This window comes from Lycium barbarum, chromosome 7, assembly GCF_019175385.1.
Source record: "Lycium barbarum isolate Lr01 chromosome 7, ASM1917538v2, whole genome shotgun sequence".
Taxonomy (NCBI): domain Eukaryota; kingdom Viridiplantae; phylum Streptophyta; class Magnoliopsida; order Solanales; family Solanaceae; genus Lycium; species Lycium barbarum.
Window position 1 is genome coordinate 25,570,958 of NC_083343.1, and position 26,989 is coordinate 25,597,946.

At 37.0% G+C, this 26,989-nt stretch overlaps 1 pseudogene; it reads left to right on the forward strand.

The window, feature by feature from the left end:
* Nucleotides 1–20,612: 20,612 nt before the first annotated feature.
* Nucleotides 20,613–20,730, forward strand: LOC132604845 (5S ribosomal RNA; annotated as a pseudogene).
* The last annotated feature ends 6,259 nt before the right edge of the window (nt 20,731–26,989 follow it).

Sequence of the window (26,989 nt, forward strand, 5' to 3'; positions counted from 1 at the left end):
TAAAGTATTTAGCTCGTCAGTAAATTTAGAAAACCGAGTAAATTAAATAAAGGAGGGACAAAATTGGGTGTCAACAATGACGCTTTTGATTTCATTCTTATGGATTTGAGTAATATAGATGTTAAGATTGAGGAAGAGGATCAAGCCATTTTGTTAATATGTTCCCTACCCCAATCCTTTAAGCATTTTATAGATACTATACTTTATGGGAAAGAAATTATCTCTTATAGAAAAATCAAATCTATGCTCAAATCTAAAGATCAGATAGATAGAGATATTGTTGGGGAAGGTAGTGGAAATCAGGCGGCTGGTTTATTTGTTTAGGAGTAAATCTGATGCAAAGTCCAGATACAGCAATTTAGTATGCCATTATTGTCATAAAAAGGGCCACATTAAGTTTGAGTGTCCTAAGTTGAAAAAAGAAAAAGAAAAGAAAAATGAGCAAGGGGATTCTGACATTGCTGAAGCAAGTGTTGCAACTGATGAGATTGAAGGAGCTGTATTCTTAGTAGCTGAAAATAATTTTAGTTCTAACGATGAGTGGATTTTAGATTCGGGTTGTTCGCATCATATGTGTCCCAACAAGGACTTGTTGTTTTTACATATGATTATATTGAAGGTGGAGTTGTCTTGATGGGCAATAATGCTGCCTGCAAAATTGTTGGAAAAGGTACAGTTCGAATTAAATGCATGATGGTGTGGTGAGAACTCTCACCAATGTTAGATATGTTCCTGAGTTGAAGAAAATTCTCAACTCTTTGGGCACTCTAGAATCTCTTGGGTACAAATACAGAGGTGAAGGTGGAGTTCTAGAAGTCTCTCGAGGTGCTTTTGTGTTTATGAAGGCACGTAAGTCTGGGACGTTGTATACGTTGTTGGGATATGCTGTTCCAGGTGTTGCTACTGTTTCGACATCAGACGGAGATCCGTCTGATTCTGACATCATGAAATTGTGAAATTTGCCCCTTGGGGCGTTTTGAAGAAGGTGGAGCAAAATTACTATATCACTCAAAATTAGGCCAAGGTGGAGATTTGTAATATGGCCTTCATTTTGATATAGGCATAAGCCTATTAGCTATGAACTTGGGCACCAAGTTTTAATATGTGTGGTGGATACATTTGTTCATGACATTACCCATGGCATCACAAACTTAGAGACCAAGGCTATAAATAGAAGAGATTCCCATAGTTGAAGACACACCAAAAACAATTGAAGAGCTTCTCTTTCTCTTTGTCTTCTTCTCTTCTTTTAGAGTATTATTTGTGAGAGAATTGTGTTGGGAAATACTTGTGTGAACCCTTTATTGAAGTAATCTTGTGAGGTTATTCTCTTGGGGGTTTTGGGATATTAGAGTATTTAATTACTTTAATTTTGTACTCTCTTTGGTTGTTTTGTACTCTCTCTTGTATCCGTTGGTGTTCGTACATGTGCTTGTCTTTTGGTTGTGGATATTGGTCAAATTGACCGAACCACGTTAAATCTTTATATCATGTTATCCTTGTTATTGTCTTTAATTGACTGCTTTGTCTAATTCCTCACTATTCCGGACTCCCGATCCTAACAAAGAAGCTTTAAAAATGATACGCCATCTAACAGATACGAAGACCGCAAACATTAACAGATAACAATATGATCACATTTTTGGAAAACAATATGTTTAATTTTTTTTTCAAATATGGCACATGCCTCTCATTATTTTATCTGCATATGTCTCTCATACTTTATCTTCATTAATTTTAAAATATTCAATAGAAATACACGTACGATATACATACATAATTAATTTTACATACAAAAATATTTTGAAAAACGTTGTACGTCATAAATGTTTATATATATGTAAAAAATGTAATTTTTAAATACAACTTTTTTAGTGATAGCGCATTGCGCATCTCTAGTGACTAGTAATATTAGTAATGGAAAATCCATCGCTAATCCATTGCAATAGATAACATAATTATTTTATGAAAGGCTTTTACGATAATTTCTTGTCATAGCTCTATGATAAGTTGGTATTTTTCCAACTTATCTTTTTTTTAATTGTACACTTTTGACTTTGATTGAAAAGTAGTGCATTTAATGTCGTTTTCTTTCATTTTACAGGTTTTATATGATTGAGAAGTGATAGGTAAGAAACCAAATGAAAAACAATTTAAAAAGAGGCCAAATTGAAGAAAATGAGAAAAGTCACTAGAAGCGCAAAAAGTGCTAAAAACGTAAATCAGAAATCTGAAAATTTTGGGTTGTTTTGGTCATATTTTAGTTGGGAAGATTGTGGAACTATAAAAACAAGACATGAGATTGAATATTTCAGTGTGTAGTATTTTATTCTTGCACTTGAATCTTGTTTATGAGAATATTCATTATCACTCTATCACATAATTTTGTACTATTATTTTTTTAGTGAATTTATCCATAATTTTGTCATTGTATTTGGTAAGAATTACTCCGATTATCTCAATCATATATTTTCAATTTTTATAAATTTGAGACTCCACATTATTAATGTCACACCACAAATTTGGAGGGCCGCGAGTTAGGGGTGTTCATAGTTCGGTTCGACTCGGTTCTTGGCTAAAATCAAAACCAAATCAATTTATCCAACTTTTTAATTATTAAAATCAAACCAAATAAAATATAATACATATTTATCGGTTTGGTTGTTGTTAGTTTGGGTTCAGTTTGGTTCAATTTTTGGTTTTTAAGAAACCTAATTGTAAAGACCCATTTGGTCGTTTAGCACTTTTAGGCCTAATATTCCTAAAACACCCTTTTCGTGGTCTAATTTTGGTGTCTATAGCTTGCGATAACGGATGACTCGGTTATTTAATTGACAAGTAAATTTTAGAATATATATATTTAATGTGTGTGAATAGTTTATTCATAAAAATATTATTTGCACACATATAAGGTATAAGTTGATAAATATAATATTTGACGGAGTGGATAATTTTTAAATAAAACAAAGTGGTTAATTGAATAAGTGAATTACGGAGTCTATTGTGGTAAAGAAGTGGGTCAAGCCCATTGCCTATTATGGCTGAAACCACGTTGTAGTGGTTGTGGGGATAAAATATCAGGGTAATTGATTTTCTTAATTTTTGAAAGAAAGAAGCAGTTAGTAGAAAACCTCCTTGGCATAACAACAGACAGAAAACGAGCGGAGAAAATATATTTTTTTGGATCAATTTTTAGGGGTACATCAGCGTGAGCATCAGATATGATAGTAATTGATTTAAGTTATATTTGTTTACTAAAAGAGAGCAAAGGAATCATTGTATAATGATGATTAGTAATGATTAGAAAGAATAAGGATTTTCTCATAGTGAGAAAGTGATAGAATGAATGTTGTTGTGTACAATTTTGGTCCTACTGGTTGGATTTTACGGAGGGAGTAATAAATATTTTAGGTCAGTATAGTGATTAGGTAATCGTTAGGTAGTAATGATGAGGGTAAAGGAAAGTTATAGGTTAAAGTTTTGCAACAATTCTATTGTTACTGTTTCGTTTCATTCTGTTTTTTTTTTTCCGGATGTTGACTCAACTTATTATTAATAATTATGGTAGTGGTTAGGATCTTATGATTGAAGTAATGATGATGGAAATCATGAGTTTAATAGTACTCTTTTTGAGAGTTAGATTAGGCTATTAGAAGCCACTGTTTCATCCCTTTCTTCGTACACTGTTGGGATATTTTACTTTGGAACTAGAATGTTAATATATTGGTAAATACCAATTGAATATTTAGATGAATTGCGATAAAATGGATAAATAGTTGATGGATTCCCCATATTTACTAAGGGGTTGAAGTGTCTGTTTGTTACTTTAGCTTTCAGTTTTAAGACTTTTCTCATGTTATTTCCTTGCACTTCAACATTGACATATTCTCCATGTAATTGAATATTAGGTTATGGGCAAAATGAATTTCCAATAAAATTCAAGTTTTCCCCCTGTGGGTCTGAGATCACTTTTCGGGATGCGTTTTTGAGTGTCGAATATAAGTATAGCAATATGGGTGTCCTTAGAGTCGTATTCTAACCTAGATCGCATATTTGATAGACTTCGATCATTTAGAGGCTCTACGTAAAGGGAAGGCATTGGCTTGATCGTTCGTGGCACCACTCAACATTGAGGTAGGTTACGGTCTACTTTAGTTAGACTCTGATTAGAGAATCGTATGTAGTTGTAGAAAGTGACGGGGATAGCAGGATAGGCCTTCAGGCATGAAGTGGAGGTGAATTCCAATTAGGTTGGCTCTGTTAGCTGTTATGTGGGCTTGTCGCCATATGTGTTATTTTCTGTGATTATCACCTGTTTGTATCTCTGTCACATACTAGCTCACTCATCACATGAAAAGGACTGGTAATATTGATAATTGAACAGTGGACAGTAATATGACTTGTATTTGTTGATTGTATAGTGGTTATATTGTTGAGACTGATAACATGCATGCATGACATGCCTTCCATATTATTCTTGTGATGATGGTGAGGTAAGTGATTGAGAGACTCTGAGGTCTTTGCCGGAGATTGAGAGTGACAGAGAGACTCCGAGGTCTTTGTGGAGATTGAGAGTGATTGATAGCCTCCGAGGTTTCTGCCGGAGAGCACGAGTGGTACATGGACTTCGCGGGTCCCCCATGGGTCATGGCTTTGAGGCACTGCCCTTAGCATGTGTGTACGAGAGTGGAGTGAGAGAGGTGACTGTTGCATTACATTGCATTCATCCACTCATATATTTGACTGATCATTTGGTGACTATATATAGGGCTGGGCATAAAATACCGAAAACCGAATTACCGAACCGAACAGGCTATTTCAGTATTTTGGTATTCGGTATTTCGGTTTTCGGTTCGGTTTTCTGGAATAAAAGTATAAAATTCGATATTTCGGTTTCGGTATTCGGTATTTACAAATATACCGTTAGGTAATTCGGTAAATACCGAATACCGAAATAAATACACTTAAAGCCTAGAGGCCCATTGTAATTATATTACTAGTCCAACAACCCTAATTCTCACTTTTACAATTTCAAGGTACACCTCCATTGATTATTTGCTTTAATAGTTTAATGTACTATAAACTCTTGCAATTCATTAAGTCAGATTTCACTTTTACAAATTTTGTGATAATGTTTTAATAAAAGTATGTTGTTTGTTGAATTGTACAATAGAAATATAAACCATGTCACTGATTATAAATTCTAAATCCACTAATTTAGGTAATCTTTACTAATTTAGGCAATCTTTTAACGTTTATTATATTAGAAACTTTGCTGTTAATTTAAAATACTTAATTCACTAATTTATGTCATATAACATTTGTAATCTCTTCTCTGTTTAGATGGAAGATAAAGCAAGTCGAACAACCAATGTCGGTGGAAGCGCACCTATTACTGAGTCTCTCGATTCAACACCGGAAGTTGAACAAGATTTAGTGACTATGAAGAGGAAAGCTATACAACCAAGATCTGCTGCTTGGCCGCATTATGATAAGCTCATAGAAGATGGAATTAATAAAGCAAAGTGCAAGTATTGTGGTAAAGTTCTCTTAGCTGATCCAACTAGAAATGGAACAACTGGACTGAATAAACATTTGAAAACTTGTCCTAGAAATCCAAATAAGGTTGACACTTCCAATTCCAAGTACAAACAATCAAATTTATACTTTCCATTAGAAGGTGAAAAGAGTGATGGGGCAACTTGGTCTTTTGATCAAGAGGTATCTCGGAGGGCTTTAGTTTAGATGTTAATTCTTGATGAGCTTCCTTTTCGTTTTGCTGTAAATCAAAATTTGGTTTTGCTCATAGATACTACCATTAGTTCATGCTAGTTGCTAGTGTGGTTTGTTTGGCTTTCCCCTACTCTTCTTTCATTTGGTTTCTTACAAATGTGTTCTGCATTTGCAGAATGGAATCTGCAGCCAAGCATGCCGTTGTGGGGAAAGTCATGGGAAGTCAGAGAGGGTGATGTTCCTACACTGTTGGAGTCTGAGAGGGAGGCCAGGAGATTGCGTTGAGCACATAATTATGAATGCCACATTGTAATGCCTCGAATACTTGATACTGCTGGGATTTATTCCCTATTTAATAGTCTTCGGTTTTGTTTGCTTAGACTCGTAAGTTTGGACATGTCGATTTTGAGGTGTTAACTATGATTAGTGTAATTTCGGTGCACTTCTAATTTTGTGGAAACTGGCTATAATGCAGTTTTTTTTCGTTACATGTTAGTTGTCTGGATCAATCTTTGATTTGTTTTTGGGGTGGACTTCACTGCATCTTTTCTAACGAACAAAGATGTTTCAAATTTCATTCACGCTTCAATGAACTTATTGTGGGACTGCCATGAAGTTTATTATTTTTGGAGGTCTAATTTGATTTGCTTACCTTCATTTCTTACATTGAATTGCTCATTTGTGGATTCATTGAGTTTTCGTTGTTGACTATCAATTAGTATAGGTTTATTAGTAAGAATCAATTAGGAGGGTTTAGGTTTAATATAATTAGAGTTGCTATAATTCCTTTACTAATTGAGTCTTGCTTTTATTTTAATTCCTTGCATTTTAATTCCATTTTTAATTTCTAGAGTTTTCATTAAGGATTTTATCAAGCACTAAGAGACTAGAATTTACGTAACAGCCTACAATTGTAAAATTCTTACGTCAAACTTGAAGTATTTAAATTTTCAATTAATTTCAAAGGCATATGTTCTTTAGATTTTAATTCTTTATCGGTACAGTACAACTAGTTATGGATTTATTAGTCGCTTCAATTTTTAATTAATGGAATATGAAAATTAATTGAGATTTTAAAATTAACAAGTATTTTGTTTTCATTTATAAAATAAAAAGTCAGAATAATAATTATTTTTGCGTAGTTTTGTTTATAACAGCTAAACGAGATGCAAACATGAAATGCCAGTATACATACATAACAAAGCACCTCACTATAGAAGCTATGAAACTTTCGGACAAACGCTGCCATTATAGAGAGGTTTGACTGTATATATATAATAGAAATTCACATAACATCTATAAATATTTGATTATGAACCTAGTTATTGTTACATATTAGCTTTAGCTTTTTATAGGAACCATAAACTTTAAATCTTGAATCTGCCTCTAGATTAAATACTTTTTTTTTTTTTTGCTTTTGTACCAATGAGAAAGTCCAAATTGTTGCTTTGGTCTTTGTTTTTCTGGCTATGTAAATGTTTAGGTATCCTCGCTTTTAGTTATGTCTATTTACCCCCAAAAAAGGTACAGCTAAATTTATTAGTGGTTTAAAGGATACGTGAATTTATTTGTCATATAAAAGCGTAAAATAATAACAATTAGCAATGAAATCAAGTAAATGTAAAGCAATAATGTAATAAAATAAGCATGGGCCGTAAAAACTCGGAGAAATCTCTTAATGATGATGACTCCGATTGAACACTCAGCCTTTAAGAACACTTTGAATTCGTAACAAAAGAATAAAGAAAACAAAGGAAGCATATTGTATTGCTATACGATTTCTGATATCTTAAAATAAAATGAGAAGCTCTACTTATACTAGAGCTATGGGGTGCATGATCCACAATTCATACCCACTTAGTTACCAATATTAACGCTGCAAATAAAAGGTTACTAAAAGGTGATAAAGGATAATAAAAGCTAATAAAGGCAGGAGGAAAGGCAGGAGGAATCATGGGGTCTTCTGTAACGTTTCTATAACGGTCACATCTTGAATTGCTTCTTATCCGGCCATAAGTTTGTATCCGGTGTCATCATGGTTGAGTCACCACTGACTGGCCATCTGATAACGTCCAAATCCACTCCTCAAAGAGAAAGTGTACACGGTCGTCGCAATATAATTTACCCAACTATGAGTCGGGGTCGAATCCACAGAGAACAATATAAAAGCGATTAAGAAAGTAAAGGATTTATCAGCGACTACACTAAGCCAAACACTTTTTTTGTATTTGATTTTTTTGATTTAAAAACTAACAAAAATAAAACTAACTAGAAAGCATGTAAAATGATCAATGTCCACAAGCATGGATACAAGGGAAATTATTCTCAAGTAATGATCCAATGTATTTTACGATTTGACAACTAAGAGCGAGTTCTAGATGTAATTAAACATGGGCTACGTAGATTTATCAAAAGTCTCTCGAACAAATTGATAAATGTCATTACTAAGCTTTCTCAAGCCTTAGAATGTAGAAAATGTGAACACCCATTTTATTTTAAATTAACTTTCTTATCTCTAGCTCAAGCTATTGGATGGGGTTTAAAGCCCCAAATCCTTGCTATCTAACTCTTTTCTTAACTTTTACTTTCTTTTTCAAGCAAAGGAACAATATTTAGGCACAAACAATATTGGCCTCCATTAAAAGTCATTATGTCTTGAAGAGTTAATAGAAAAACATCAACTCATTTCATTAGAAATAAAAGTCATTCAATACATAAGCAAAACAAGAGTTTCAATCCAAACTTTAACAAATGAATATTTCCATAAACAAGATTAAAGTGATGGAATAATATGATACACACTTAGATATACAATACAAAGCAAGAGTTGAAGAAATGGGTAAAGAAATTGTCATTGAGTGCTTCCAAATCTTCAAACCCTAGGTGTAGTTCTTGCTCCTAAGCTTGGAAAATGGCCAAAGGTGTGGGAAATTTCCCCTAAGTCTTCTTCTTATAACTCCCCAATTTTCCAAAGTCAAAATATGACAAAATAAGCTCCTAACTTTCAGTTTTGCAAAGCTGACCCGTTTTTGCATTTTTAACCACTTTTTTCATTTTCTTTCAATTTGGCCTCTTTTGACTTGTTTTCACTTCTTTTCTCTCCTGATCACTTCTAAATCACATAAACCTGCAAAATAGAAGTGAACGATATTAAATACACTACTTTATCAATCAAACATAGCTAAAATTCAAGATTAAAGAAGAGATAAGTTAGTAAAATACCAACTTATCACTATCCTTGCAACGCGTCGCTTCCTAACGCCCAACTCTTGAGACCGGTTTTTATCGTATACAGATAGTCCCCCCCCCCCCCCCCCCCCACAAACACCACTTTCCGATTACTAATTGAGATGTGACCAGTGTCGCGCCCCATTTTCCTCGCGGAAGACTGGTCAGGACATGTGACAACTCTTTTAGCGGATTTAAAAGAGAAAAGTTGCCACCTAACAAGTTAAAGTGTGTTAGGGCATCGTTTACTAATACTAATACAAATAACTCTGTTTAAAACTAGCCTGCGTAACCAAAGAACGGGTAAGGGTTCAAATTACCTCAAAAGGAAAGTGTTAGGCACCTTTCAAGGTCCACAAATGTGGGTCCCTAAGGAAGGTGTTAGGCACCTTTCGAGGTCCACAAATGTGGGTCCCTGACGGATTCAATACTATGTAAGATTGAGCGAAGCATATGTAAAATATGGATTAAAATAGCCTAAATAATTAGGCATGCAACATTATTCACTACTAATTGATAAATACAAAGCCATTTAAAACTTTTTTTTTAAGACAGCGCTAGTTTTAGAAGGGAGGAAAAAAGAGACTAACTAAACTAACAAAGTTCAAATAAGTAAAATAAGCTACTTCATGCAATATGAATCCAAATGGGTTAAAGTGAAACAAGACAGAATGACACGAGTTTAATTAAAAGAGGTGCCAATAATACACTCAATTCAAAAGAATATTTAAACAAGGAGATATACCTGTTCGAATCCAACAAAAGTACTTAGATCCATTCAAACTTATAGGTAAAGAAATTGATTCACACAAAACGGAACGTCCATAACAAATTCTGCCTCGGATTATTCTATATTCCACATAGTGTGTTGTAGGCAGTTCCCATAAATTTAACATGTCGCAAAAGAAAAGAAATGGTTAGTAAATTGTGTGCCACCTTAATTTTGGTGGCGAATTCAATATAAGGGACTGAAATAAATAATAAATTAACAATAGATAAATTTAAAGTTAAGACTAGGAGAATGCATGGGATCAGTACATGACAAGGCTGAAAACGGGCCCAATGCGATGTTACTCCCTTCTATTCTATTTTGGTATGATCGACTCTAAAACGCCTTAAAACAAGACGAAAATAATTCTTTTAAAAGAGTACAAGGTAAAATATTTAAGCATCTAAGAAAGCCGGGTGAAGCTTGAAGAAAATGTTTTGACCTTTAGATTGTATGAAAGCATGTCACAATTTAGCGTGGTAGTAAAAATTGTCAAGTTTTGAGACTTTTAAAGAGCGACATATGAAATTAGAAAGGAGGGAGTAACGAGTTGCTTTATTTTTATAAAGCTATATGTGCGCTTCATACGAGAAGTCAGCTATAGCCGACCTTTTTCATCATTTCCCGACATACGTGATCCCCTCTTGGGGTGACGACTGCACTCGCGTTCACTACTTTGTATGCTCTGGTTAAACTTCAATCGACGCCACTCCATTGTATTGCACATGTAAAAAGTATTCAAAGAGGTGGGAGTATGTATGTTCTTAACGTTTAACTAACCAAAAGAAAAGATCAATATATTTAAATAATAAAGACATTCTTGATAGAAGTAAGCATATAAGGAGGCTAAACAAGACACGGTTGTGAAATATATAGTGAAGTAATTAACTTGAACATACTTCGGATCATTATTCTAACAGAAGCTCATTTAAGTAGTTTAGTATCAAACTTGAACGGTAGAGATGTAGCATAATGCGGAGCAGTTCCAATACTTGATTTTAAGATAAACAGTGATTTTCTCATGGCATAATCTCATAAATGGAACAAAAATTGAACAAAGCCTAAACTTTATCACTTGCCTGAAATACATACTCACGATAATATTCGGCCTAGTTGTATTCTTTTGATTTTGAAGGGTTTCGAAGACATGACAATCTAACATAAAGGATTCGAGCTATACACTGGATGCGTTAGCAGCAGTTTCATTCCTAACCAGCTAATCTAGTTTCAAGAATGCAACTTCAAAAATAAAGTACGTAGAAATGAGCCAAGAACATACAAATTTATTACCTCTTGAATAAAATTTGAAATGATCCAATTTAATATAAGGGGTAAAAAGAATTATTAAATATTAAAAAAAAGTTAGCAGAAATATGCCAAATCCAACCTCAGACAGCCCGTTTTGGCTTATACATAAAAGAAATTGTTGATTCAAGTAATGAAGCCTCACAGTAGTATGTCTGAGTCCGGAGCCAAAATGGCTTATTTTTACAGCCATTAGATCAAAATAGACTGTCTTTTTTTTTTATACCACAATGGGTATTTCGTTGGTTATGCAACGAAATACCCACACAACGCACTGTTCATAGCCGGAATTTTTTGTTGCATTTCGCTACACTTGTAGCGAAATGCAACAATTTTTTTCTTTTTGCATTTCGTGAGTTAATCAACGAAATGCAACAATTTTTTTTTATTTGTTTTTGCATTTCGTGAATTAATCAACGAAATATGTTTTTTTTTTTTTTTTTTTTTTTTTTGCATTTCGTTTTTTAATAAACGAAATACAAAAAAAATTACTATTTCGTAGATATACCAACGATATATATATATATATATATATATATATATATATATATATATATATATATATATATTTGCATTTCGTTGGTATATCTACGAAATAGTATTTTTTTTTTTGTATTTCGTTTATTAAAAAACGAAATATGAAAATATTTTTTTTGTATTTTTGTATTTCGTTTATATAAAAAAATAGGAAAATAATTTTATTTTCATTTCGCTTATATAAAAACTATATATATATATATATATTTCATATACCAATGAAATAGGATAAATATATATATATATTTTTTTTGTATTTCATTTATATAAAAACGAAATAGAAATTATTGCACGTACCGAGGATTTTTGAATTCTAAAGTAACACGTTGTACATTGTTGCCTCGTTACAAACCTTACCGGAAAACCCACCTCGGGATAAAATTGAGCTAAGGAAAAAATAGTGCAACACGTGTTTTCAAAGCTAATTCTATTTTCTTCGAATTCTCCGGTTTGAACCTACAAGGAAAGGGTGAGAATTATTGAAATTCACAAAGGGTTAGTAGCTCGTACCTTAGCAATAATATTTTTTCAAGTGTGACACATTCCAGTTGTACGACCCTTTACCGGTTATTCCGGTTATCTTATACGGTCCTTCTCAGTTCGGGCCCAATTTTCCATCATCGGGATTCTTAATGTGCAGGGTAATTGGCTAATTTAGGTTCGTCGGTCGGAGCGGAGGAATTCAATTCTAGTACGGTCGTTCAGTTGATGAACTCGGCAATGGAAGGTGGCCATACCAAGATAAACACAATGAGCTTAACATGGGATTGGCACAATAAATACATAAACTACTTGAGAGATGGGAAGCTCCCGGCAGACTCTAAAGAGTCGAGGTCCCTTCGAACCAAAGCTTCAAGATTCTGCTTGGTCAGTTGTATCGCTGATCCTTCTACGGACCTTTGGCTAAATGCTTGGGACCCGGAGAAACAAATTATGTGATGTGGGAGGTACACAGAGGGACTTGCGGCAACCATTCGGGAGCCGAGCTTTGGTCCAAAAAATAATCAGAGCGGGATACTACTGGAACCGAATGAAAGAGGACGCGAAATTTTTTGACCGAAAATGCGACGGATGCCAAAGGCACGCACCAATGATACACCAACCGGGAGAGTTGCTGCATGGAGATTGTCGGTCCTTTGCCCTGAGCTCCCGGTAAGGCTCGTTTCATTTTGTTTATAACTGACCATTATTCTAAATGGGTTGAAGTGCAGGCCTTCGAGAAAGTCAGAGAGAAGGAAGTCATTAACTTAATTTGGGACCACATCATTTGTCGGTTCAGCATCCTAACCGAGATAACTTGCGACAACGGTCGACAGTTCATAGGTAGTAAGGTCAATGACTTCCTCGAAGGTTTGAAGATTAAGAAGATTTTGTCAGCTCTGTATCACCCGAGTGCAAACGGACAGACAGAGTCGATGAATAAAACCATAATTCAAAATCTAAGAAAGCGGCTAAAGTCATCGAAGCATAAGTGGAAGGAAGGTTTGCCTGAGGTACTGGGCCTACAGAACGACATCGAAGTCAAGTACTGGAGAAACACAATTTTCTATGGTATATGGTGCATAAGCCTTGATTCCTGTGGAAATTGGAGAACCAAGCCTAAGATTCCGTTATGCGACGAACAAGTCAAATGAAGAGGCTATGGCCGTGAAGCTTGACTTAGCGGATGAACTTCGCAAGAATGCGCTAGTCCGTTTAGCAGCTCAAAACAACAAATGGGGAGATATTACAATCGGAGAATGAACCTTCGACATATCCAAGTTGGGGACTTAGTGCTTCACAAAATTACCTTGCACACTAAGAATCCCGATGATGAAAAATTGGGCCCGAACTGGGAAGGACCGTATAAGATAACTGGAATAACCGGCAAAGGATCGTATCAACTAAAAAATGGAAACGGCCAACAGCTGCACAACAACTGGAATGTGGCACACTTGAAAAAATATTATTGCTAAGGTATGAGCTACTAACCCTTTATGAATTTCAATAATTCTCACCTTTTCCTTGCAAGTTCAAACCGGAGCAAAATTCAAAGAAAGTATAATTAGGTCTGAAAACACGTGTTGCACTCTTTTTTCCTTAGCTCGATTTTATCCCTAGGTGGGTTTTCCGACAAGCTTTTTAACGAGGCAACAATGTACAACGTGTTACCTTAGAATTCAAAAATCAGGCTAAGTGCTGCCAACTCGAAGACCAACTAAGTACTGGGGATTGGATATTTCAACAACATCGTTTTCTATAGCGTTTCTCCGTTCATGCTTCACGAACAAACACTAGGGGGCTATGATACCCTCGCCAGGAATGACAAGGTCGAAGAAAAGCTCAAAGAAGTGAAGACAAAGTCGAAACACTTTTTGTTTTTTGATTTGACCAATCCTTCTACATTAGGATTCGTTGTAAAGGCCAAACGATCGAATGAATCGTGCCCACATAGTTTTGCTATGGAAAAAGGCAGAAGGGGTTGGATGAAGTCCTTAGTTTCTTGTACGAGACAATTACTTGAAATATGAAGAAAAATACTTTGGTAAAAATACGCATCAAACATGCTCTCTTAGGAAAGTACCCGAGGGTAACTATTTATTAAAGCCTATGGGCTACCCTCGACTGGGGACTGCCATCACAAAATATACGAAGGCACTAAGGTAAAAATGAACCGAGCCCAGAGACATTCGAATTCACAAAGCATAAAAAGTCTTCCGCGGACAAGCCCTCATTAACATATTGGATCAATAGGAACCGATATAAGTAGAGCCTAAAACTAATAAGTTGTTAAGGGACCAAGGTCGAACCTAAGCCATTTCCAAACGAAACAGTATAAAAAATTCTATCCGACTCAAGGATCGGTTCACTTAACTTAAGTATCATATGACTAAGTATCAGAAATAATGAAAATAAATACTGGCAAAGGAGAGCCCATGAAAATTTTATATCATAAAAGGCAAAAGCCTGTCCTTGTAAAGATTTGCAAAAGATTGAAACAAAATACAAAGGTCCTTTTAAGCCTATTTAATCTGTCGCAGCAGAACCTGAGTCATCAGAGCCAGACCCTTCAGGGTCATCCTCAGAGCCATCTTCAAGTACTTTATTGGCTTTATCCTCTAGTGCCTTTGCCTCGGTAATCGGAGCAGGGATATCCGCAAAGTCTCGTTGAGCCGCTTCGAGCGTAGACCTTCGAGACTTCCACTTCTCATATTCTACTAGAAAGGGTAGCCTCAACTTCGTCATGGGCTTCCTTCAGGACGTCCTGAGACTTTTTTACTTTTTCTTCCAGCTCGGACCTCATATTGCTCAGAGTAATTCGAACCTCGTTAGAAGCTGCCAGCTCGGCCTGAAGTCCATCTTTGTCTCGAATAGCAGCCTCGGGCTCACTCTTGAGTTTCTCATTTGCTCGGGATCGACTCTCGTCCTTCTCTTGGGCAACCATCAAGATTTCTTTCTCAGCGACCCTTTCGGACTCGATCCGCCTAAACTTCTCCTCCATGTTTGTGGCCTCGCCTTTGATAGAATCTAGTCCCTACCTCAATTGGGTAATAGCGGCCTCTAACTCACGGAGCTTTGAGATGTACTTGGAGTTCCCCCGGTTGAGCTGGTTATTGTCCTCTTCTAGGACTTTGTTTTTCTGGACAGAATCATCGAGCTCATTTTTTAACCGAAGGTTCTCCTTCTTAACTTCTTCGAGTTCGATTCGGAGGGTCAGAGGACCAACTATGTGGCTCAATTGATCTTCTTTTTATTGAAGGAGAAGTTTAAACATCTCAGTTTCTCGACTCTGGGCATCCAACTGGGCCCGTAAATCATATATCTCATGCTGAGCTCGAAGAAAACCCTCGTTCAAGAGCACCACAACCTGTAAAAAAAAAAAAGAAAAAAAAAGGGGAAACAAGGTTAGAGATCAGCAGACAGTGAAGGTTACACCAAATATATTGAAACTTGTTGGAAGGAGGGAGAAAAAATGTTCACCCGGTTGGCAGTATGTGCACCCTTGTTGGGAAGGCACTGCCACGAGAGTCCGGTTGTTACGGTTCGTTTTTACGCGGGGAAGGCATAAAAATTACTATGAGGTTGTTGGTGATCTAATTGGATTTAGTATTTTTGGAGTCGCCACCTAATTTATTATGATAAACTAGGAAAATCGGGTTTAAAGATTTTTTCAAAATAAGTAAAAATATTTTTGGACCAAAGTTCGAGGTAAGGGTCCTGGTGATCCCCTAGGGAAGGTTTTACGCACCCTAGTATTAAAGATCTGTAGAATACGGTTGATCTACGAGCTTCAATGTGTGATTTAATTGTATTTATTTGTTTAATTTTTTTTAACGTTCCGCAAAAATGTAATATTTTTGTTCATATCATAATTTTTGAAAAAAATCGGTAAGAAATTCCCTTATAAAAAGGGATTTTTGGGTTTGAAAATCCACGTAAGTGTTCAACTTACTTTATTGCCGGACTAAGACACACCCGAGATTTTCCCCAAGTAGAGTCGCTACTATTCTAGTCCTAACGAAATGAGTTTAGTACTTACGGGTTTTATATATGTATAAAGTATGGGATATATTCCCATATATATATATATAAATATATATATATATATATATATATATATATATATATATATATATATATATATATATACATTTTTCGATTTGAGCCAAATTTTAAAGTGAATCCCAAAAGTCAAATTATATTCCAAGGTCAGAATCCACTTAGCAACTGCAGGCCCAAATATTTGCCTCTTGGTCTCATATTATTTTTCTCTTTTGGCCCAACTGTGTTGTTTCTATCAAAGGGTTTAAAGTACATCAATTTTAACAAATGTCTACTTTTTGTCTAGAATATCATATGGGCTTACAGGCCCAACACATTTTCAGAAACTGATTTTAAAACCCAGTGTGGTTCATTTATTTCTAAGCCCAGAAAGTGTCATAGTTTCAGTCCATAAAACACATGTTTTGTCCTATAATTTAACTTCAAAGTTAACCAAATTTCCGAAGAGTTTTTGCATCAAATATTACTTTGGATTTCTAATTAGCATATTCAGACCCTTTTCACCAAAAAAAAATAATAATTCATATTCAGACCTTTATTTAATTGCAAAATGGTTTGAACTCATTTATCCTTTTTGACCAATTTCTAGAAATGCAAAACTTTGCGAAAAGTGTTTTTACTATATCCGACAACTTTTAGTTTTAAAGATCTTGGTTCCATTTTTTTGAAAACATTGTCACGAAAAGAAAGTCTCATTTTTAAAACAAAATTGCCAGTTTTAATGCTAGTTGAGACTTAAGTAGTTTTGAAATCATTTTTAGGGCGACTTTTGTTACACCTCGTAGTTTTGGACGTTGAGATTTGTTAGGTGTTAGTTGTTTTAATTGCGATCCGGAGTGATATGCGCCCATCTTATGGTTATGAGGGTTTTGGACCATGTATGAGAGGCATCAAAAGGATTGGAGGTTGATCGGGCGGAAAAGGAAAATTTGGACGAACTGGCAGAAATTGCCCCGCATTTGCGATAGAACCTCGCGTTCGCGATGGCCATGAAATTTCCAAACCATCGCATTCGCGAGAGGCCCACGCGTTCGCGAAGGCCAATTATTAAGTCGGTTCCACCGACTTTGACTCCCTATATAAAGGGTAAAACCCCTTTATTTTCATCAATTATTTCCCAAAAAATTCAGAAAATAGATGAAGGGGTGAGGATATCACAAAATTGAGTGATTTTCAAGTGGCAGAGTATCAGTTTACGTTCAGATAGCAAGCAGTTGTGATTGTAGTATCGTTTTGCGGTGGAATTTGATTTGGATTCTAGGCGAACACTGAAGATATTGCTGTTGTAGTAAGAACAAGGTATATATCTCTCCCTATTGATATTAATCTTGGTTTCTTTACGGAGATAGAGTTGTTAAATAGTTATAAAATAATTTTGTTGGTGGAAATATGAAATAAGCACCATATGGGGTGTTTATGAAATACTTTGGTATTGAGAATATTATGGTTGATATTGGTATTGTTGTTGCTGTTGTTGCTGTTGTTGGTTGCTGAATTGAGATTTCGGGCTAGGCATATAAACATGGGAGATGCTGCCCGATTTTCGACAAGTTATAAGATAGTTTGATTTGAAAACTTAGCACAAGGATACAAGAATGAGTCTAATGAAAGTTTGAATCCCCTTATATGTAGACTTACTAGCTCGGACGGATAAGCGTATGTAGTTGGAAGCTGAACATGTATGTTAAGGCTCGTCCCTTTTTTTGAAAGGCATGATTCCTATGTTATGATTCCACATATGTTTCCATCCCCTTCTTACCTCCGAAAGTTAGACGTTCATGATTCCTGAGAGGTTTCTTATGATACCAAAGATGAGATGTTTTCTATGATGATTATGATGACGATTTTATGTTTAAAGGTCCCAAGCTTATGATTTCAATTTTAATATGAGAATGTTGAGCTATTTCTTGATTTTCTCAATTTTATTCATTGATGATAACTCTATTTCTAACGATTCCAAAGTGTATGAATTGACGCTTTATGAGATTTGTGATCTTATTCTATGTTTTCCTTTGATGTTATTCTTCATTGATAGTCTCACCTCATAATGCTAGTTCCTTCAAGGTGAGACATGACGACCATGATGTTCCATAATACAATCAGAGGTTACCGACCTTATGTCACTCCGATAGAGTTACAGTTTTTACTTGATCTCCTATGCATGCTTCATGTTAAGTATATGATGATGATTACACCGCGCCTATACGGCCGGTCAGCACCACTACGGTGAGCGTAGTGGCGACTGATGGATGATTACACCGCGCCTATAAGGCCGGGCATCACCACTACGGTGAGCGTAGTGGACGGCTTATTGACGATTACACAGCGCCTATACGGCCGGGCAGCACCACTACGGTGAGCGTAGTGGGCGGCTTATGGATGATTACACCGCGCCTATACAGCCGGGAAGCACCACTACGGTAAGCGTAGTGGGCGGCTTATGGATGATTATATCGTGCCTAGATGGCACGGGTAGCACCATTAGTGGGCGGCGTGAGATGATTACCCCAGACGCGGGCTAATGATATTATTGATTCAGACAATTTATGTATGTATGTGTGAGATGTTCTAAAGGTAAAAGTGAGCATGCATGATTCCACCTCAAGAGGCAAGCAGTTACAACTAATCTTTCTTCTTATGCTTTCTATACTCCCCTATTGTGTTATCATATATGTCTTACATACTCGGTACATTATTCGTACTGACGTCCTTTCTTTTATGGACGCTGTGTTCATGCCCACAGGTAGACAGAGAGACAGCCCGGACAACTAGGAGCCTTACCAGCAGCTGTATAGGAGCACTCCACTACTCTGGAGTTACCGCTCATTGTTATATCCTTCTGTGTATACATTTGGGGCATGGCGTCCTGTCCTTTCCTTATGATCTTAGTATTCTAGTAGAGGCTGGTAGATACTTATGTGTGGGTAATAGATGTTATGAGACTTCTTTAGCCTGCACTTTGTATATCATTCTGTAGCCTTATGGGCCTATGTGCGCACACATGTTTTGAGATATATTTGGAGATTGTTTCATGGTAAATCTGGCGTTGCGAATGATGTATGCTCAGGCTGAGTATGATAGACATCACGATGAGTGGTGCTCGGTAGTCAGCCCCGGGTACTCGTCATGGCCCAATAGTTGAGTCGTGACAAAAGTTGTATCAGAGCAGTTCCATCCTAGGGTGTGTCTACGAGCCGTGTCCAGTAGAGCCTTGCTTATGGGTGTGAAGCGCGCCACACTTATAAATAAGAGGCTGCAGGGCACTTAGCAATGATGACCGTCTTTTTTCTTTATAGATCGTGTGATAGAGCTATAGTATAAGAATTCTCTTTTCCCTAACCGTGTGTTATGTTTTCAGCAAAGTTGATGAAAGGAAAAGCTACACTAGCCCAGAAGGGCCAGATAGTGGTCGAAGAGAGGACCGAATGAGAGCCGCCTACGGATATGGAGGAGGGCGAGCCCCAGAGTGAGGCCCTATTTCGGCTCTCTCATATTTCGCCCACTCTAGAGGAGCAAAAGGGAGTCTCAACCTTAGCTCCAGCACCCCCAGATGCCTCAAGCGAGGAGATGTGGCAGGCCATCCTTTTGCTGACCCAGTTAGTAGCTGCTCAAGATCAGCGGCAGGATGCGGGCCATGGTAACAGAAGTTGGAGGAAGAGATTCAGGTCTTCAGGGTTTGACCATGAATTTAGGGGCGCTCCAAGGCAGCAATTCTCTTGGCACTCAGCTCGTTCAACAGGTAGTGCGCCACCACAGTTTTCTAGAACCAGGGTTGATAGATCTGCTTGCTTGGGGCCAGTTCAGAGTTTTAGAGTTCCTAATTTTCAGAACAATGGTGACTCAAGCCAGATGAGATTACCTGTACCACGGTGTACTCGGTGTGGTAAGTTACGTTTTGGACGGTGCCGCTTGGGTTTGAATGTTTGTTATGCTTGCACTCGGCCAGGCCATTTCAGGGGTAACTGTCCATGGATGCATGGTAGAGATAAGGTTCAGCCTACAGGATTGGCAGCTGGCTCTTCATCATTGGTACGCCCACCGAGGCAAAAACCGCAGGTATTAGCAGGCTGTGATAGAGACCGAGGAGGATCTATCAGAGGACACTTCACTCTATAGCCCTCCAGACCAAGCTCGAAGTATGTCGACTACAGGTATATGAATTTTTATTGAAGTTTCCTATGTGTGGGCAACTACCACAGGTTATTGCTTAATAGCGGCGAGCGGGAATTCTAAAGGGGACCCATAACCGAAGTATTTATGAGTAGCTATGATTTAGATGTTTTGTCACCATCAAGGATTTTGAAATTAAGAATGAAAGGTAGTTATGTATGCGGATTGGTGGTTATTATTGGGAGTTCTAAAAGTTAAAATAATATTAATTTAGCCAAAAGAGTAAGGGTTTTTTTTAACTGAAAGAAGAGGTATCACGAAATTTTATTGGGACCCATCAAGATTTCAATTGGTTTTAGATCATATGATAAAGGTCACGTAGCAGGGTGGATGCGATCATACCAGCATTAACGCACCGGATCCCATCAGGACTCCGAAGTTAAGCGTGCTTGGGCGAGAGTAGTACTAGGATGGGTAACCCCCTCGGGAAGTGTACTAAGAGTCCTACAAGTTAGGACATAAGAGAAGGATGAGGGAATAGAATAGCTTGAGGGGAATTAGAAGCATGTGAAACTCACGGTTGGAAACTCCAGATGATTGTGAGGGATAAGACGGACCGGCTTGGCAAAGAGAGAAAGAACGTATCACAGCTACAGAACTAGGACAAGTTTAAAATAGTATTGGGGATATTTTGTAAGTAAGGTGTTAGGAGAGGTATATACGATATTTTATGTGTGGTCAATCAGTATGTTTGCCCGGTAGTCAATATTGTGATACGTTAAAGATACTGACTGAATAAGGTACTGAAGTTCAAGTTGTAAGTGCTACAGGATAAGTTAATGTGATTTTCTTTAAAGGGTTAGAGATGGATCGTCCTAATGTAATAACACCAAGGAAAAGTCGGGAATGAGTAAGTAACAGGGGCAAGTAGATCTTCCAAGAGAGCTTAGGACGACAGTCGAGGCAAATGACTATTTGGACAAAAATTTGAAAGTAGGCATGTGAAAGGAATAGGGTATGGTAGTACAGACAAAGATGAATGTGCAAGATTAGAAGAACAAATGTTGGTACATGGGACTAAAGGGAAGTAAACATGAATAGGAAGGGGAAGTGAGAAAGAATAAGCAGGTTCGGCAACAATGTTAAGGGATTCCCAGCTCTTGAGAGGCAATCGAAGAGATAAATGCACGGTCAAGCAGACATAATCACCTTGGAAAGGGAGAAAGCTCTCCTAAAAGATGATTTAGAAATAGGATCTGCAATTCTAAAAGGATATTCTATGAACTTCAGGGTCAATATTATAACATGAGGGGTGGAGGAGAGCATTAAGGAGTAAAGGAACTGGAAACATTTGACCACGGAAGTAAGAAGCATACTTTAACAATTTGGCTGTCCGAAACTGATCGATCATCGAGATAAGAAAGAAGATGATGAGTTGACACAACTGATTAGAAAATCAATGACATGGAACAAGAATTCCTGTAAAGATTGTAGAGATTTGATCATAGAGGAAATAGAATGATATACAGGGAACGTGTATGGAAGACAACCCGACTGTAGCGTCAGAAAGACAGATAAAGGCTCGATGAACGAAGAATGGAGAAAGTGTAAACTGTAAGGATTCTGTGATAAAAGCAAGAAGTAGCAGGACACTAGGAAAACTTTGACGCACAACTGCAATACAAACACGTAGTTAAAAAGAATTACGGGTAAATGAGTTAAACGAGTGAAAGGACTAGTAGTGGATGAAAGGGTATAGAATATTGACTCCTAATGGTATGGTATAGACATAACAATGGAAGGAGAACTTAGGATAAGAAGAATTTTAGAGATTTTATAAATATAGTTGAAGAGAAAGATGAGGGGAAAAAGAAGAAGACATAATCAAACGCTTTGCAAAGGGGCGTAATGAGTCCCGCTGTCCCCATTAACTCGTCGGTTCAGGTAATTACTAGTCATGAAAAGAAAATATAGAGATGGAAAGATGGTAAAGAAGGTATCGGTTGGGGTGTAAGGACCTCTTTAAAAGGGGGGAAGAGTATATTTAAACCTGAAAAGAATTATGACATTCCCAAATTCCAAGGAAAGAAATGTATCAATTTGAGGCCAACGTTCGAGGCGTATTGGCATGTCAAGAAGGTATCAGCAAAAAGAGGAAATGGATAGAAGATAAGTATACCACGAGGCAAGCATAGGAAGAAAGTATGATAGAAAAAGGGGATTGATAGCTCAAGAGAACGCTTCACGCTGACTTGAGCTATGATATTGCTTGTTCGTGATTTGAATCCCTTGTACCAGGGAAGGTTCACGACGTGCCTAAATACGTCGCGATATATCTCAAAGGGTAATAAAGAAAATAAAAAAGATCTCCAGACTGACTTCACAATGACTAATGGAAGGGATAACGAACCCATACTTTGTAATTATAACAAAAGGAAGATTTTTGTGAATAGAAGGGATGGAAATTTTAGCAAAAGGAACAATGATTGGCAGATTGGAAATCCCCATAGAGAGGAATAATGATGTTCTTAGGAATGGAGAGAGAGTAGCACCACCGATCATTAGAAGATATCTCACGGGTCGCGAATCATACTAGGTGCGAGGGCGTATGCTATGGAATTGCATGAGCCATTAACGTGAAGTTATGCCCACTTAAAATGGTACAAAGGAAATGCTGGCAAGCCAACGGGGATAACAGTTAACTAAGGGAATCAAAGACGAGTATAATTATGTTAGAAAGAAGACGTGGTAAAGCATGAATTTGCCTTAACTCTATCATCATTAGTTTGAACTCGAATTCTAGGTTTGTCATAAGTGTAATCGTGCCATAGCGAGGGAACATTATGTATATACACCTTTAAGAGATTATAGTGGGGATATTGTTATAACCGATCTACGAAAGGAATTGGGAAGGATAACTTAAGGAACATAACCATAATGCTTACTAGCAACAAAGTAATGTTGAAAAAACATTTGGAATGTCAGAGTAAGAGAGATTGTGACAAGGATGTAAAGGATTGGAGAGCATGACTAAGGAACTACAAGGAGTCAATACAGTGTTTATCTAAGATCAACGGGTACAAAAAAAGGATAGCCCGAGATGGCACCGAAGGAGTAAGTGCAGAAAGGGCGCTGTATTTGAGAAAAGGAGCTGCCCAATAATAGGGAAACAAAGAGTGAGAAAAAAGGAGTACTAGCAAGACGACGAGTAGTTATGGCTTGGCAAGGCCAGACTACGATAATGGAAACAGAACGAGAGTGGGATACTAGTTGATACCTGATTACGTACATAAGAACAAAGAGGTGATGAAACACATAGATGAGTCCAATGAAAGAGTTAAGAAAGAACGAGAAGAGACTGATCAATTCATAGCATAAAGATATGGTGATTGGATTCTAAGAGGAAGGAGACCGTTTTACGAAACCAACGGAGATGTTGTGGGTTTACATACTACAACATTTGAGGACGAATGTTTTTAGGGGGGGGGGGGGGGGGGAGGATGTTACACCTCGTAGTTTTGGACGTTGAGTTTCGTTAGGTGTTAGTTATTTTAATTGCGATCCGGAGTGATATGCACCTATCTTATGGTTATGAAGGTTTAAGACCATGTATGAGAGGCATCAAAAGGATTGGAGGTTGATCGGGCGAAAAAGGAAAATTTGGGTGAACTAGCAGAAATTGCCTTACGTGTTAGCGATGGCCATGAAAATTCCAGACCATCGCGTTCACGAGAGGCCCCCGCGTTCGCGAAGGCCAATTATTAAGTCGGTTCCACCGACTTTGAATCCCTATATAAAGGGTAAAACCCCTTTTTTTCATCAGTTATTTCCCAAAAAATTCAGAAAACAGATGAAGGGGTGAGGATATCACAAAATTGAGTGATTTTTAAGTGGTGGAGAATCAGTTTAGGTTCGGATAGCACGCAGTTGTGATCAGTGTTTTAAAAGGCGGGGGCGTAAGGCGGGGCGTTTTACATACGCCTCGACGAGGCGTAAGCCTCGAGGCACGAGGCGTAAGCCCATGGGTATTTAATTTTTAGTATTTCTTAAAATAATATAATTACAATAAATATTTTTAAATAGGTAAAATTACATAAAACAATAAAAGAAAACTGTAAATAAATGAAATATATATATATATATATATATATATATATATATGTGTGTGTGTGTGTGTGAGAGAGAGAGAGAGAGAGAGAGAGAGAGCGCGCGCGCGCTTGATCCTCACAAAAAAAATGATCAAAGCCCATTATACACCGCTTATAACTTATAATTATATATAACATAATTTTACAAGTATAAACAATACAATGAAATAAAAGCTATTATGAAATGCAAAACAATTCTAACATTTTAACTTTCAAACACGGAAAAAAACACAGTTTCTTAAAACACTAGTACTATCATACTATTCATTTTATCTCCCTATAAGCAAATAATCAATAAAATTTATCAATATTACAATTAAAACATAACTTCTTCATGAACAAAAAATAAAATTATATGATAATTCTGATACATAGGACTTATGACCAATGACAAGTGAAAATGTACAATTCCGCTATGTGCTTTTTAAAAAAAAAATAAGTGATATTCACCCTCACGACGTTCTCAAATAGTAAATATCCAATACTACGACTTGTTATTTGAGTTACACCCAATCTTCTATTTCTATAGATGAAAAACTATTAAGTATCATTATTTTGTTAAACAATTATGAGGGTGAATGATTTTAATTAAGGAATTTAAAATATAATTTGTGTAAGAACTGTTAGGCGAGCCCTGGGCGTTGGGCGTTAGGCGTGTTTAAGGCGTACGGTTGGGCGCTTAGGGCGTAAGCCTCATAGGAACTAAGCCCCGCACGTTAGCCCCTGGGCGTTTTGCCACTGCCCTGCCCCGAGGCGAGCCCCGGGGCGAGTCTTGACACTGCCTTTTAAAACAATGGTTGTGATTGCAGTATCGTTTTGCAGTGGAATTTGGATTGGATTCTAGGTGAACATTGAAGATATTGTTGTTTTAGTAAGAGCAAGGTATGAATCTCTCCCTATTGAAATTAATCTTGGTTTCTTGATGGAGATAGAGCTTTTAAATAGTTATAAAATAATTTTGTTGGTGGAAATATGAAATAAGCACCATATGGGGTGTTTATGAAATACTTTGGTATTAAGAATATTATGGTTGATGTTGGTATTATTGTTGTTGTTATTGGTTGCTGAATTGAGATTTCGGGCTAGGCATATAAACAGAAAAGATGCTGCCCGATTTTCGGCAGGATATAAGATAGTTTGATTTGAAAACTTAACACAAGTATACAACAATGAGTCTAACGATAGTTTGAATCCCCTTAAATGTACACTTACGAGCTCGGACGGATAAGCGTAGGTAGTTGGAGGCTGAACAGGTATGTTAAGGCTCATCCCTTTCTTTCAAAGGCACGATTCCTATGTTATGATTCCACATATGTTTCCATCCCCTTCTTACCTCCGAAAGTTAGATGTTCATGATTCCTAAGAAGTTTCTTATGATACCAAAGATGAGATGTTTTCTATGATGATTATGATGACGATGACAATTTCATGTTTAAAGGTCCCAAGCTTATGATTTCAATGTGAATATGAGAATGTTGAGCTATTTATGATCTTATTCTGTCTTATTCCATAATACAATCGGAGGTTACCGACCTTACGTCACTTCGATAGAGTTACCGTTTTTACTTGAGCTCCTATGCATGCTTCATGTTAAGTATATGATGATGATTACACCGCGCCTATACGGCTGGTCAGGACCACTACGATGAGTGTAGTGGGCGGCTTATGGATGATTACACCGCGCCTATACGGTCGGGAAGCACCACTATGGTGAGCGTAGTGGGCGGCTTATGGATGATTATACTGCGCCTATACGGCCGGGCAGCACCACTACATCGAGCGTAGTGGGCCACTTATGGATGATTACACCATGCCTAGATAGCACGGGCAGTACTACTAGTGGGCGGTGTGCGCACATATGTTTTGGGAGATATATGGAGATTGTTTCATGGTAAATATGGTGTTGCGAATGATGTATAATCAGGCTGAGTATTATAGACAGCACGATGAGTCGTGCTCGGTAGTCAGCCCCGGGTACCCGTCATGGCCCACTAGTTGGGTCATGACAACTTTCCTAATCGCTAAATACTAATCCTAAATTCTAACATTTATAGGGTTTCACCATATATATGAGTTCATACAGTAATTACACAATTAATCAAGTAAAGGGGAAAGGGACATTTTTTTTTACTAATGGGCTACCTGCACCCAGTAGGCTATTTTCACCCATGGCTGGGCCTTCAATAATATTTTCTTCCCTTGCCATTCTCCTCCTCGGACAGACTTGATCATAGATGGAATTAGGCACAGCCCAATTCATGTGATAAATGCAAAGGCCCAATAGACCGAGGGTGTTTTTCGCAAACACACAAGAAAAAATAAAGATTAGTAATTAATCAATAGACAATCATTTAATCATTACTATACTAATTTTATTTATTAAATTTGGACAGATTCAATTATAACTAATAAGAGCCCATAGAGATTTAAGTGAAATGACACAGACTCAAACCCAAAACTGTTACAATGTAAAACAGGCCCATAGGGTCATTTTCTTAAATGAAAAAGGAGTAATGTCACACAAACAAATATACACAACTATCAACCAATATACCATTGATGTACCCACCTATGGAGATACTAAAACAGCCTAAAAGGGAAAGTTTTCACCCTCTTC